The following is a 13,363-nucleotide window of genomic DNA, read 5'->3' as shown; positions in this document are numbered from 1 at the left end:
CTGAATATTAAAGGGCACGTCTATTATTATTGTTACTTTGTCAAAACATAGGAGACTGAATGATTAAGGAAATGACATCTGTCATGCTTACATTATGTTTTTAGGCTTATATTGTTTAACTTGATAGTTTGTGATTCTCTCAATTCCTTTATGTTATTAGTTAATTCATTGAAATTTTCTGTGCAATGTATATGACATTGTACTGGTAAGATTGTGTTTGGCAATTAGTTATGATGTCGAAAAACAGTAATTGTAATATTTTTATCTCATATAAAAATTTATTGACCTAACACTTTCGTGTGTACTGATACATTTGAGAAATTATCTTGCTATTTTTCTTGTCTGCACTTTATGAAGATAAGTTACTTTTACTAAGTAGTGCAAAATCGAGTTACAGTGTCCAATTTTGTACCATTGTGGAAGGCAGCCATCCTGAATCTTTGCATTTCAAGAGAACTGCCTCTGACTTTTTGTCAAACTGACACATTGGCTGAGAACTAGTACAGTGAATTACACATATCAGGGTGCATTTCTGTGATTTTACCTTACTGTGATGTCCTAGTTAATCTTATTTTATCATTTGTGACAACGCCTATTAAGATGATGAAGGTGAGTATTGAAAAAGCACTAGGATATTCAGAGATAACAGAATATCTTAAAAATCAGCAGTTCACCAAATATTGCCAATCTTAAATGACATTTTTACAGAAATTCAGTGAAAGACATTGTTTTATATGTAATGACAAAAAAAATATTGCTGCAGCAGTTAACGAGATACTCTTTAGCTGTGTTGAATTGATGGCTAAGCATTATTAAAACACGTATGGCAGCTATTGGTCTTCATACTGTACATAACTATGATCTTCAATAAGTCATGCTTTGATGGAAAAGAAGTAAATTTATTTTGTTATTGAATTGAATTGAAACTCTCTACAATTTTTAAAAAATGTGCTCTTAAGGTGATATGCTGTGTTTTTGTAAGATGAGATGAGCCATATTATCAGAGGTTTGATTGTGCAAGTGCACCTTTGCACTCCTGTCATGTAGAGCAGGAGATCAGGATATTAGAAATGGGCAAGTGCTGGTGTCTCATTTCTCACTGAAAGCTACATGAGTCTGCCATAAATAAACCTGGGTAGAGCCATTCCATGCCAAGTGGTCTAATTTTGGAAAAAGTTCCCACAGGACCATCACAAATTTTGCTAAAATTTTGTGCGAACATTTGCACATGCACCCAATGAACAATGGTAAAGTTTTGCGTTCGCCAATATAATACTTTCAGAGATAAAGTCCTTCGTTTGACCCCACAGTGCAACTATCAAAAGAGCACCTCAGAGTTTTTGGCAACTTCGAGACATAATATCTCTGGCAATATTTTCTTGAAAGAAGCAAAAACAGGCCACCTGAGAGCAGTTGGGCAGAATGATGTTTTAACAAGTTTCACACACTCAAGTGTGGCCCAGTAAATTCATTTTATTGGCTCTCAAGGAGCGACAAGTGCCGTATTCTGCAACAGCGCATCATTGCAGTTATTCTAGCGTCCTCAGTGACTTGGTCTGGCCAGCGGTATAATTTTCCTGAAGACACTCTGCAGCAAATTAATGAACCCTGTAAAAAATTCAAGTAATTTGAAGGAAACATAAGCTTAAGATCCTAAACAAGACCTTTTGTGACTTTGTCTAGTGACATTTAAAGAAATGTCTCATCAATCTTGGGAACCTGTGGTAAAGCAACCTACTGGTTACTGCTGTTGCACAGTTAGTGGGCATTGCCCCTATGGTGATGGGGAGGGTGCTTTCCTCGCATTAAGAAACCAGCAGTTGTTAAATACCATGGATGATAGCAACACATTTGTGTGATATTACCTCAATTCACTTAAACTGCAAACTATGAGAACACACAATATGCTATACTTTAAACTGGAATCAAACTAGCATGTCAGTAGCATTGCACAATAAAAAGACATACTGAAAACTGTCAGTAGCATGATTTATTTAAAAAAAAAAAAAAGTCAGGTAGACTTACTTGAAGTTCCCCAAACTTACACAATGTGACAATGGTATAAAACATGAAAGCAGTTTATACGATGTGTTTTGCAGTTTTTGTGTAAAAATTTTACTCTCATGATGTCCAGTGACTTGGTAATGTACAGTTAAATTTATAAGTTCATGACCAGTTTGATTCCGTAGTTATCATAGCAGAAAAACAGGTTGAAAGATGTTATGATGAGTCATGGAAAAAAGACATCCCATTTTTGAAGTTTTCGAGTCATTCTGATTCAGTCACACTTCCTAGCCATCATGACTTTTAGTATTACCAAGTGTAATAAACAATTGTATAACATAATACAAGACGTCAAATTTAATTTGAGGACTATAGGACTATGGTCGTAATTTAAATGCAACTTCACCTTGTTTATTTAGGACCTTATACACTCTCATTGCAAAAACAGATCTAGTTCTGTAGGTTGTTTAGAACACAAGAGTTTCTAATTAAAACAGTTTAAAAGAGTTTGCAGTAGACTTTCTTTTTGTGAAAGTGAGCTAAAAATAGTCATTTTTGGCATTTCTACAAAAATTATCAATTTTGTCCACAATTTGTGAACTACTGGAAAGCAGGAGGAGAATGAAATTTTGTATTCTAAAACCTTACAGTGCTAACAATATTATGAAAAGGATAGTTGCTACTTACCACATAGTGGAGATGATTGGTAAGTTAATATGTACAAAGTTTCAGATTTATCCTGCAATTCCTTCCGGAGATATAAAAAGCCAAACATAATTTTTTTTCACTATCCATACTGAAACTGCTCAAGAGATCTGTTTTTATTATTTCCCTTAATAGAACACAAAAAGTTGTGCAAGATGGCATAATTTTGTTTCTTTCAAGAAAATATTGCTTAAGATGACATGTCTTAAAGATGCTGAAAAATAATGGATGTACTTCTGATGGTTGCAGTATGGGTCAGATAAATGACTGTATCTCAGGAAGTATTGTATCAGTAAAAGTAAAAGTTTATCAAGTTTCATTGGGAGCATGTACAAATGTTCACGCAAAATTTCACCAAAATCCATGATGGTCTTGCGGGAACCTCTAGACCACCTGGCGTGGAATGACCCAATTTGTAGTCTGTTAGGGATTACGTGTAAGAATTCTGAGACCTAAAACATCCATTAAAGTGTTGTGCAAGCCGAAATATGTCTGATACATAAGCCTTTGCACATGTCAACTGCAGTGGCCACAATATTTGTAGGTGGACTGTCATTACCTGTGCTGACATTTTCATAGCATCATTTTTTCGAACTGACCAGACAAAACACAAATGTGTACCAGAACTTATACCAACCAATTTTGTGACATGTCAAGAACTTGAAAATTCTGTTTTTCTGTGAGTAAAAATAGCTAGGAATTACATCAAGCCATTGAAAGCTTTTTGGACAGCAAAAGTGCACCTTTTCACTCAGTGTGGAAATGTAAATCCACACAGCAGCATCTGAGCAACAGGCACAGAAGTATAGATATTCTTTGCTCTAATCAGACAAGTTGGTATGGGTTCACAGTGTCCTTCATCATTGATCTATTTACCTCTGATGAAATCTACAGTGGTACATCTGGTACATCTCAGATGTTCTGAGCGTTATGCAGCACTTTTCAGAGATGGTATATTCCTTCTCTACAACAGAGATGTCCTGTAATATGACATTAATGCTCATTTGAAGTAACAGCAAGGGCAGCATATTAGCTCTGTACAATTTGTGCTGTCCAGCAGCTGCAGTGATCAGCATTTAGTAATAACTGTCTTTGAATTGGTCTTTTCTCCATGGATGCCTTCCAATTGTTTCACAGGGTCACATTTTGTATCTTTTGATTAACGTGCTCTTATAATTCACATTTGTACCAAGAACTTTCATAAGAAGTTACATCATAGGTGTCGGGAGTAACTGCCAAAATAATTCCCATTGGTGCTGTGCAGAATGTTGTGCCTTTTTTGTGACTGTTTACATAACTGAAAGTCATTACATTAAAATTCATAGTCATAGCTGTGTTGTGGCCTATGTTTTGCAGCTAAGAATTACATATTCATCTGAACTAACTAATGAAAAAGCCACTCCAGTTGCTCTGTAGAACTTTATTTAGTCCATTGCCAGTTTCGGCTTTTTTTTGTTAAGTCATTAACAAGTGGATCTGAAACTGCCCTACATATGATAGGTGTATTACATGTATAAAAAATAAAGGCAAAACCATTAGAGGACTAAATGAAGTACAGAGTAACTGGACCTGCTTTTTCATTAATTAAGCAAACAGTTGCATATCACATGGAGAAACTAAGAAATTAACTACTCGAGTAACATGTTTTTTCAATTATTAAGGAAAGTATCCCATATATTTTTCTTTGGTTATTGCATGACATTATCGAAAACTTTTGAAAGCAGTGGTTTTTCACTTTCATGTTGGGCTGAATCACTCAGAAGATAACATATCTTACACTGAAATATTTCTGTAAGTGACAAATTTTTCTTTGCTCTCAATTTACAGTTTACTGATAACACGTCAGATGAATATTGGGATGATTCTTTCAGTAATGCTTGTCTCAGTTTCCACCTAATTTTCACGATGTTGACAAGATGTTACGCTGTTTAATCTTCCTATTCTAAATCTCTTGTTCAAAATTGTTTTGGCATGGTTTCAATTTATGTACCCCATATTTCATATACATATTCTGGAATGAATTGCTATCTGAATAGTTCTGTGTAATTTAGTGTTGTACTTTGAAAGTAGCTCTTTATACCTTCACGACTTGTCAAACAGAATAGTTTCAATGGCATATCAATACCTCAAATGAGGTAGGCAGATGGAAAATGAGCAAATCAGATGGTTCAGGTGAGATTAAACAAATTGTTAATGAAAATAAAATAAATTGAACGAATTGTTAATGAAAGTAAAAATAATATAGAAACTGGATTTACAAACTCTGCTCGTAATTTCTTAAATGCACTTTTATCCATGAGCCAAATAACCTTGTTTTCCTGTACGTTCATGTCTATGTTTTGCCATTTCACAAAATAATGTGATGCTTACATCAAGGCACACATATTATTGCGTGTGTCTTTTGCTGTTATCGAGAAATGTTGATCGTATATGTCATTCGACCAGTGACCAATGCTGTGGTAGACTAAGGACACCGTAACCAATGTTTGTTTATCCTCAGATGTGTTTCAGTCCTTTGTAACAGACACAGAGAGAAAATTTTGTAAAATGGCAATCTGCAGATAAAATTTAACAATTATAGAAGAACCTGTAGTTCAGTGATAAATTTCCATTTTTATAGAATTGGTAAATGGCTAGAATTATGTGCATGGGGTAAATGGCCCAGTTATAATGGGAAATAATCTCAATTAATATTCCCAGTATGATTTGTTATTAAGGCCATCACCCCAAAAGATTGGATTGATTTAGATCTCCAAACTAGTCTACCCTGTGCAAACCTCTTCATCTCATTGTGCTCAGTACCTTGTCAATAGTTATCCAATCTACAAATATAATCTTCAGCGTTCTTTTGGAGCACCACATTTCTGTTCTTGTCAGTACTACTTACTGCCCACAGTTCAGTTCATCAGACTACACTCCATGGAATGTGGCTTCCTAACACATGTACAGTAGATCTTAAATTATTTCTCTTTATCAGAAAGACTTCTTGCTTCAGCTGGACTGCATTTCATATCCTATATGTTTAAACTGTTGTCTGTTACCTTGCTCCAATACAGCAAAACTCACATTACTACTTCTAATGTATCATTTCGTAATCTAATTTTCTCAGTATCACCTGATTTAATTTGACCACATTCCATTATCCTCATTTTACTTTTGTTGATGTTCATCGCATAATCTCTTTTCAAGATGCTTTACAGTCCATTCAACTGTTCCTTTGATGCCTCTGACAGAATTAAAATGTTTACATCAAACAACATAGTTTTTCTTTATTTTGTGTTGTTGTTGTTGTCTTCAGTCCAGAGACTGGTTTGATGCAGCTCTCCATGCTACTCTATCCTGTGCAAGCTGCTTCATCTCCCAGTACCTACTGCAACCTACATCCTTCTGAATCTGCTTAGTGTACTCATCTCTGGGTCTCCCTCTACGATTTTTACCCTCCACGCTGCCCTCCAATGCTAAATTGGTGATCCCTTGATGCCTCAAAACATGTCCTACCAACCGATCCCTTCTTCTAGTCAAGTTGTGCCACAAACTTCTCTTCTCCCCAATCCTATTCAATACCTCCTCATTAGTTACGTGATCTATCCACCTTATCTTCAGTATTCTTCTGTAGCACCACATTTCGAAAGCTTCTATTCTCTTCTTGTCCAAACTAGTTATCGTCCATGTTTCACTTCCATACATGGCTACACTCCAAACAAATACTTTCAGAAACGACTTCCTGATATATAAATCTATATTCGATGTTAACAAATTTCTCTTCTTCAGAAACGCTTTCCTTGCCATTGCCAGTCTACATTTTATATCCTCTCTACTTCGACCATCATCAGTTATTTTACTTCCTAAACAGCAAAACTCCTTTACTACTTTAAGTGTCTCATTTACTAATCTAATTCCCTCAGCATCACCCGATTTCATTTGACTACACTCCATTATCCTCGTTTTGCTTTTGTTAATGTTCATCTTATATCCTCCTTTCAAGACACTGTCCATTCCGTTCAACTGCTCTTCCAAGTCCTTTGCCGTCTCTGACAGAATTACAATGTCATCGGCGAACCTCAAAGTTTTTACTTCGTCTCCATGAATTTTAATACCTACTCCAAATTTTTCTTTTGTTTCCTTTACTGCTTGCTCAATATACAGATTGAATAACATCGGGGAGAGGCTACAACCCTGTCTCACTCCTTTCCCAACCGCTGCTTCCCTTTCATGCCCCTCGACTCTTATGACTGCCATCTGGTTTCTGTACAAATTATAAATAGCCTTTCGCTCCCTGTATTTTACCCCTGCCACCTTTAGAATTTGAAAAAGAGTATTCCAGTCAACATTGTCAAAAGCTTTCACTAAGTCTACAAATGCTAGAAACGTAGGTTTGCCTTTTCTTAATCTTTCTTCTAAGATAAGTCGTAAGGTCAGTATTGCCTCACGTGTTCCAACATTTCGACGGAATCCAAACTGATCCTCCCCGAGGTCTGCATCTACCAGTTTTTCCATTCGTCTGTAAAGAATTCGCGTTAGTATTTTGCAGCCGTGGCTTATTAAACTGATAGTGCGGTAATTTTCAAATCTGTCAGCACCTGCTTTCTTTGGGATTGGAATTATTATATTCTTCTTGAAGTCTGAGGGTATTTCGCCTGTCTCATACATCTTGCTTACCATCTGGTAGAGTTTTCTCAGGACTGGTTGTCCCAAGGCCGTCAGTAGTTGTAATGGAATGTTGTCTACTCCGGGGGCCTTGTTTCGACTTAGGTCTTTCAGTGCTCTGTCAAACTCTTCACGCAGTATCGTATCTCCCATTTCGTCTTCATCTACATCCTCTTCCATTTCCATAATATTGTCCTCAAGTACATCACCCTTGTATAAACCTTCTATATACTCCTTCCACCTTTCTGCCTTCCCTTCTTTGCTTAGAACTGGGCTGCCATCTGAGCACTTGGTTCTCTTCTCTCCAAAGGTCTCTTTAATTTTCCTGTAGGCAGTATCTATCTTACCCCTAGTGAGATAAGCTTCTACATCCTTACATTTGTCCTCTAGCCATCCCTGTTTAGCCATTTTGCACTTCCTGTCGATCTCATTTTTGAGACGTTTGTATTCCTTTTTGCCTGCTTCATTTACTGCATTTTTATATTTTCTCCTTTCATCAATTAAATTCAATATTTCTTCTGTTACCCAAGGATTTCTAGCAGCCCTCATCTTTGTACCTACTGTATCCTCTGCTGCCTTCACTACTACATCCCTCAGAGCTACCCATTCTTCTTCTACTGTATTTCTTTACCCTATTCCTGTCAATTGTTCCCTTATGCTCTCCCTGAAACTCTGTACAATCTCTGGTTCTTTCAGTTTATCCAGGTCCCATCTCCTTAATTTCCCACATTTTTGCAGTTTCTTCAGTTTTAATCTACAGGTCATAACCAATAGATTGTGGTCAGAGTCCACATCTGCCCCTGGAAATGTCTTACAACTTAAAACCTGGTTCCTAAATCTCTGTCTTACCATTATATAATCTATCTGATACCTTTTAGTATCTCCAGGGTTCTTCCACGTATACAACCTTCTTTCATGATTCTTAAACCAAGTGTTAGCTATGATTAAGTTGTGCTCTGTGCAAAATTCTACTAGGCGGCTTCCTCTTTCATTTCTTAGCCCCAATCCATATTCACCTACTATGTTTCCTTCTCCTACACTCGAATTCCAGTCACCCATTACTATTAAATTTTCGTCTCCCTTCACTATCTGAATAATTTCTTTTATCTCATCATACATTTCATCAATTTCTTCTTCATCTGCAGAGCTAGTTGGCATATAAACTTTTACTACTTTAGTAGGTGTGGGCTTCATATCTATCTTGGCCACAATAATGCGTTCACTATGCTGTTTGTAGTAGCTTACCCGCACTCCTATTTTTTATTCATTATTAAACCTACTCCTGCATTACCCGTATTTGATTTTGTATTTATAACGCTGTATTCACCTGACCAAAAGTCTTGTTCCTCCTGCCACTAATTCCCACTATATCTAACTTTAACCTATCCATTTCCCTTTTTAAATTTTCTAACCTACCTGCCCGATTAAGGGATCTGACATTCCACGCTCCAATCCGTAGAACGCCATTTTTCTTTCTCCTGATAAAGACATCCCTGCCCGGAGATCCGAATGGGGGACTATTTTACCTCCGGAACATTTTACCCAACAGGACGTCATCATCATTTAATCATACAGTAAAGCTGCATGTCCTCGGAAAAAAATACGGCTGTAGTTTCCCCTTGCTTTCAGCCGTTCGCAGTACCAGCACAGCAAGGCCGTTTTGGTTAATGTTGCAAGGCCAGATCAGTCAATCATCCAGACTGTTGCCCCTGCAACTACTGAAAAGGCTGCTGCCCCTCTTCAGGAACCACACGTTTGTCTGGCCTCTCAACAGATACCCCTCCGTTGTGGTTGCACCTACGGTACGGCCATCTGTATCGCTGAGGCACGCAAGCCTCCCCACCACCGGCAAGGTCCATGGTTCATGGCGGGGCTTTATTTTGTCTGAACTTCAATTCCCTTTCCAAATTTCCCCTCTTTTGTGATGTGTAGATTGAATAGCAGGTGGCATAGGTTTCAATTCATTGTTGCTGTCTTCTCAAGCTTTCACTCCCTGTATATTTTAACTGCTACTGTCTGAATTTTAAGAGTGCATTCCAGTCAGCAATGTCAAAAGCTTTTACTATATCTATAAATGCCATAAATGTGGATTTTTCCTTCTGCACACTATCTTTCATGATAAGTTGTAGGGTCAGTATGAGTTCACATGTTCCCAAATTTCTTCAGAACCCAAACTGATCTTTCCCGAGATTGACTTCTACCAGTCTTCTGATACTGCTGTTATTAATTGGTATCAGTATTTTGCAAGCATGGCATATGAAACTGATGTACTCATCAAGTGGCGGCAGAACACACGCATAAGACTGTTGTAATTGGCAAGGTTTTGGAGCTAGTGGCTGCTTCTTCAGGCAGAAGAATTTAAGGGGAAGGAAGAAGGGTAAAGGAAAAGGACTGGAGAGTTCTAAGAACAGGGTTAGATTTCGGGAAAGTCACCCAGAACTGACTGTTCAATCAGTCTTTCCTTGTTATCCCGCATGGCAAGTATCCCATGACCTGCGGTTCTGGGTGACTTTCCTGAAATCTGCCCCTTTTCCTACACCTCTCCAGTTCTTTTCCTTCACCCTTCTTCCTTCCCCTTCAACTCTTCTGCCTGAAGAAAGAACCACTGGCTCCGGAAGCTTGCCAATTACAACAGCCTTTTAAGTGTGTGTTCTGCTGCTGCTTGGTGAGTAGATTTTATAAACTATCAAATTAAATAATTTATATTAAAAACAAAGATTCCAAGACTTACCAAGCGGGAAAGCGCAGGTAGACAGGCACAATAAAATAAAATAAACACACACACAAAATTTCGAGCTTTTGCAACCGGTTGTTGCTTCGTCAGGAAAGAGGTAAGGAGAAGGAAAGATGAAAGGATGTGGGTTTTAAGGGAGAGGGTAAGGAGTCATTCCAATCCCGGGAGTGGAAAGACTTACCTTAGGGGGGAAAAAAGGATAGGTATATACTCGCGCGCCCACACACACACACACACACACACACACACACACACACACACACACACACACACACACACATTGCCGGGATTGGAATGACTCCTTACCCTCTCCCTTAAAACCCACATCCTTTCATCTTTCCTTCTCCTTCCCTCTTTCCTGACGAAGCAACCGCTGGTTGCGAAAGTTTGAAATTCTGTGTGTGTGTTCATTTTATTTTATTGTGCCTGTCTACCGGTGCTTTTCCGCTTGGTAAGTCTCGGAATCTTGGTTTTTAATATATTTTTCCCATGTGCAAGTTTCTTTCTATTTCATTTACACAATTAAATAATTTTGTCAATAACAGATTGTTTTCGTTGTTATGTTAAACTGGTGGTTTGATACTGTTCATACCTGTAAGTACCTGCTTTCTTTGGAATTGGAATTACTGTATTCTCCTTGAAGTCTAAGGGTATTTTGCCTGTCTCATATATCTTGCACACCAGATGGAACAGTTATATCATGTCTAGCTCTCCCAAGAATTTCAATAATTCTGATGAACTTTATCTACTCGAGGTGCCTTGATTTCACTTAACCTTTCAGCATTCTGTCAAATTTTCCTTTCAGTATCACGTCTTTGTCTAATTCTTGTTCCCTTTCCCCAGGATGTTCATTTTCTTTGTGTAGCTCTTATAGACATTCCTTCCATCTTTAATCTTTCCCTTCTTTGCTTAGTACTGACTTGCCATTTGAGCACTTGATATGAATACAGCTGCTTCTCTTTTCTTCAAAGATATCCTTAATTTTGCTATAGGTGGCACCTATCTTTCCCACAGTCATGCATTTTTGTGCAGCTTTTCCTGTCCTCGATGTTCACTTTTTGCCTGTTTTGCATTTTCTGTCAATCTTAGTTTTCAGCTACCTGTATTTCCCTTTGCATAATTCATTTTCTGCATTTTTGTATTTACCCCTTTCATAGATTAAATTCAATGTCACATGCTTAGCTAAGGATTTTTTGTGAGACATGTCTTTTATAGCCTTTTCATTTGTTACAAGTACCTCCAATTACTCATATTGCAACTTATCTAAATTCCATCTCCTTAGCTTCCTACCTTTCTATAATTCTTTTCAGTTTTAATCTGTAGTTTATAATGAAAAAATCCCAGACAGAGTCCATGTCTGCTCCTGTGGATGTTTTGCTGTTTAAAATTTGGTTGTGATGTATCTTTCTTACCTTTATATGATACCTCTGGGCCTGTTCCTTCTACACAAGCTTCTGTCAGATTCTTAAACCAAATTTTTGCAGTGATTATGTTCTCTATGTTCCATTTCTGCCTTTTCCTGCTATTAGATTCCAGTCACCCATCAGAATTAAAGTTTTGTCTGCCTTAACAGACTGGATAATTTCTATTATCTGATCAACAGTTTTTCAATCTCATCATCATCATCATCATCATCATTATTATCTGCAGAGCTATATGTGGAGTCAGGAGAGATGGCAGTTGAGTTTAGGTTTCTTCTGTGCATCTATGTCAAACATTCTCCAACAGCCAATGACATTCAGTTGTGTCCTGAGTACTCTGCCACAAACATCATAGCTAATTCAAGCATTAAACGTGAACGTAGCGAATTATTTACTGAATTTTTATTCCATTTGTTGCGAGATGTCATAGCTGACTTTGGTGGTGAAAAATTCTACATAAGCAAGCAAGAGACGTGATTTGCAGGATAGACACTTTCTTAAAGTGTAAAGCACATGTATGGACATACAGCAACTATTGCTTGGAACTAGCAACAATGCAAACCCCATCTGTGTCTTGACCTGTGTGAACTGCTATCATGGGCTTGGATTGGCTTGGCTATGTTGATGAGTTCCCTGTACTGTTCATGGTAGTACACATGCATCCTATTTTCAGAGTCATCATTAGATCTACTTCAGAATTACACCAGTTTGATTTTGTGTTGATAGCCCTGTACTCGCAACAAGAAATCCTGTCGATCCTACTATTACTCCTTACTAATTCCTATTATATGTAACATCTAGCTGTCCATTTTCAGGTTCTCTAACTTACCTTCTCAATTAAGGGATCGAAAATTTCTTATTCCAGCCCATAGAATATGAGATCTGTTTTTTCTGATAACAATGTCCTCCTGAGTAGTCCCCTCTTGGAGATCCATGTGAGAAATTATTGTGACTCCAAAATATTTTATCCAAGAGGATGTGATTATCATTGAATGTTACAGTAGAGCTGCAAGCCCTTGAGAAATAGTTATAGTTCCCCATACTTCCAGCTGTTCACCGTACCAACGTAGCTAAGCCAAATTTCTAATATTAAAATAACAGATCTGTCAGTCACCCAGACTTGCCCTGCACCTACTGAATAGGCTGCTATTAGTCTTTGGGACTAGTCTTCTCAACAGATACCTCTCTGGTGTGGTTGCACCCGCCATATGGCTTTCTATATCATTGAGGTATGTGGGCCAGTCCACTGCAACAAGTCCTTAGTTTGTAAGGTAGCATGACTATCTTTTAATAAGATCATTGTAAATGTTAAAGCACAAGATATTATTAACAACTCTTAATAAGTAACTCACAGACTGCAACTCGTAACTTTAAAAAAGATAAGTTATTTCAGACAGTTAATCTTTATATAGAATACATGGAATTAAGTCTTAAAACAAAATTTTAAAAAAAGAAACCACTTGTGGGATAATGAAAGGACGAGGGGTATTCAGAAAGTAATGCAACACATTTTTTGGCCTGAAAGCAGGTTGGTTTTATTCAGGATTCCAATACAGCATATTATTTCCCACTCTTTTGGTTACAAAACCCTATTTTTCAACAAAATATCAATTTATTGTGATGGCCTTATGCTGCCTTACTGGGAGGCCTGCGTGGTAACACTCTACTGGTCAACATCAGAGCCAATATATTTTTATATCAATAACTTCTCCATCATCTACAAGTCGCTCCCTGTGGAATGCATCCTTCATTGGACCTACCATATGGAAGTTAGAAGGTGCGAGATCCGGGCTCTAGGGTGGATGAGGAAGAATAGTCCAGTGGAGTTTCGTGAGCCCCTGTCAGGTGTGCA

The 13,363-nt window shown here is 37.6% G+C and overlaps 1 protein-coding gene across 2 annotated transcripts in view; it reads left to right on the top strand.

Moving 5' to 3' along the window:
- LOC126365916 (catenin alpha) overlaps nucleotides 1–13,363 on the top strand; it is a 144,034-nt gene that overhangs the window by 69,639 nt on the left and 61,032 nt on the right. The gene's annotated exons all lie outside the window — the stretch shown is intronic.

Source organism: Schistocerca gregaria, chromosome 4 (assembly GCF_023897955.1).
Source record: "Schistocerca gregaria isolate iqSchGreg1 chromosome 4, iqSchGreg1.2, whole genome shotgun sequence".
Taxonomy (NCBI): domain Eukaryota; kingdom Metazoa; phylum Arthropoda; class Insecta; order Orthoptera; family Acrididae; genus Schistocerca; species Schistocerca gregaria.
This window is presented reverse-complemented; position numbering and strand designations above follow the sequence as displayed.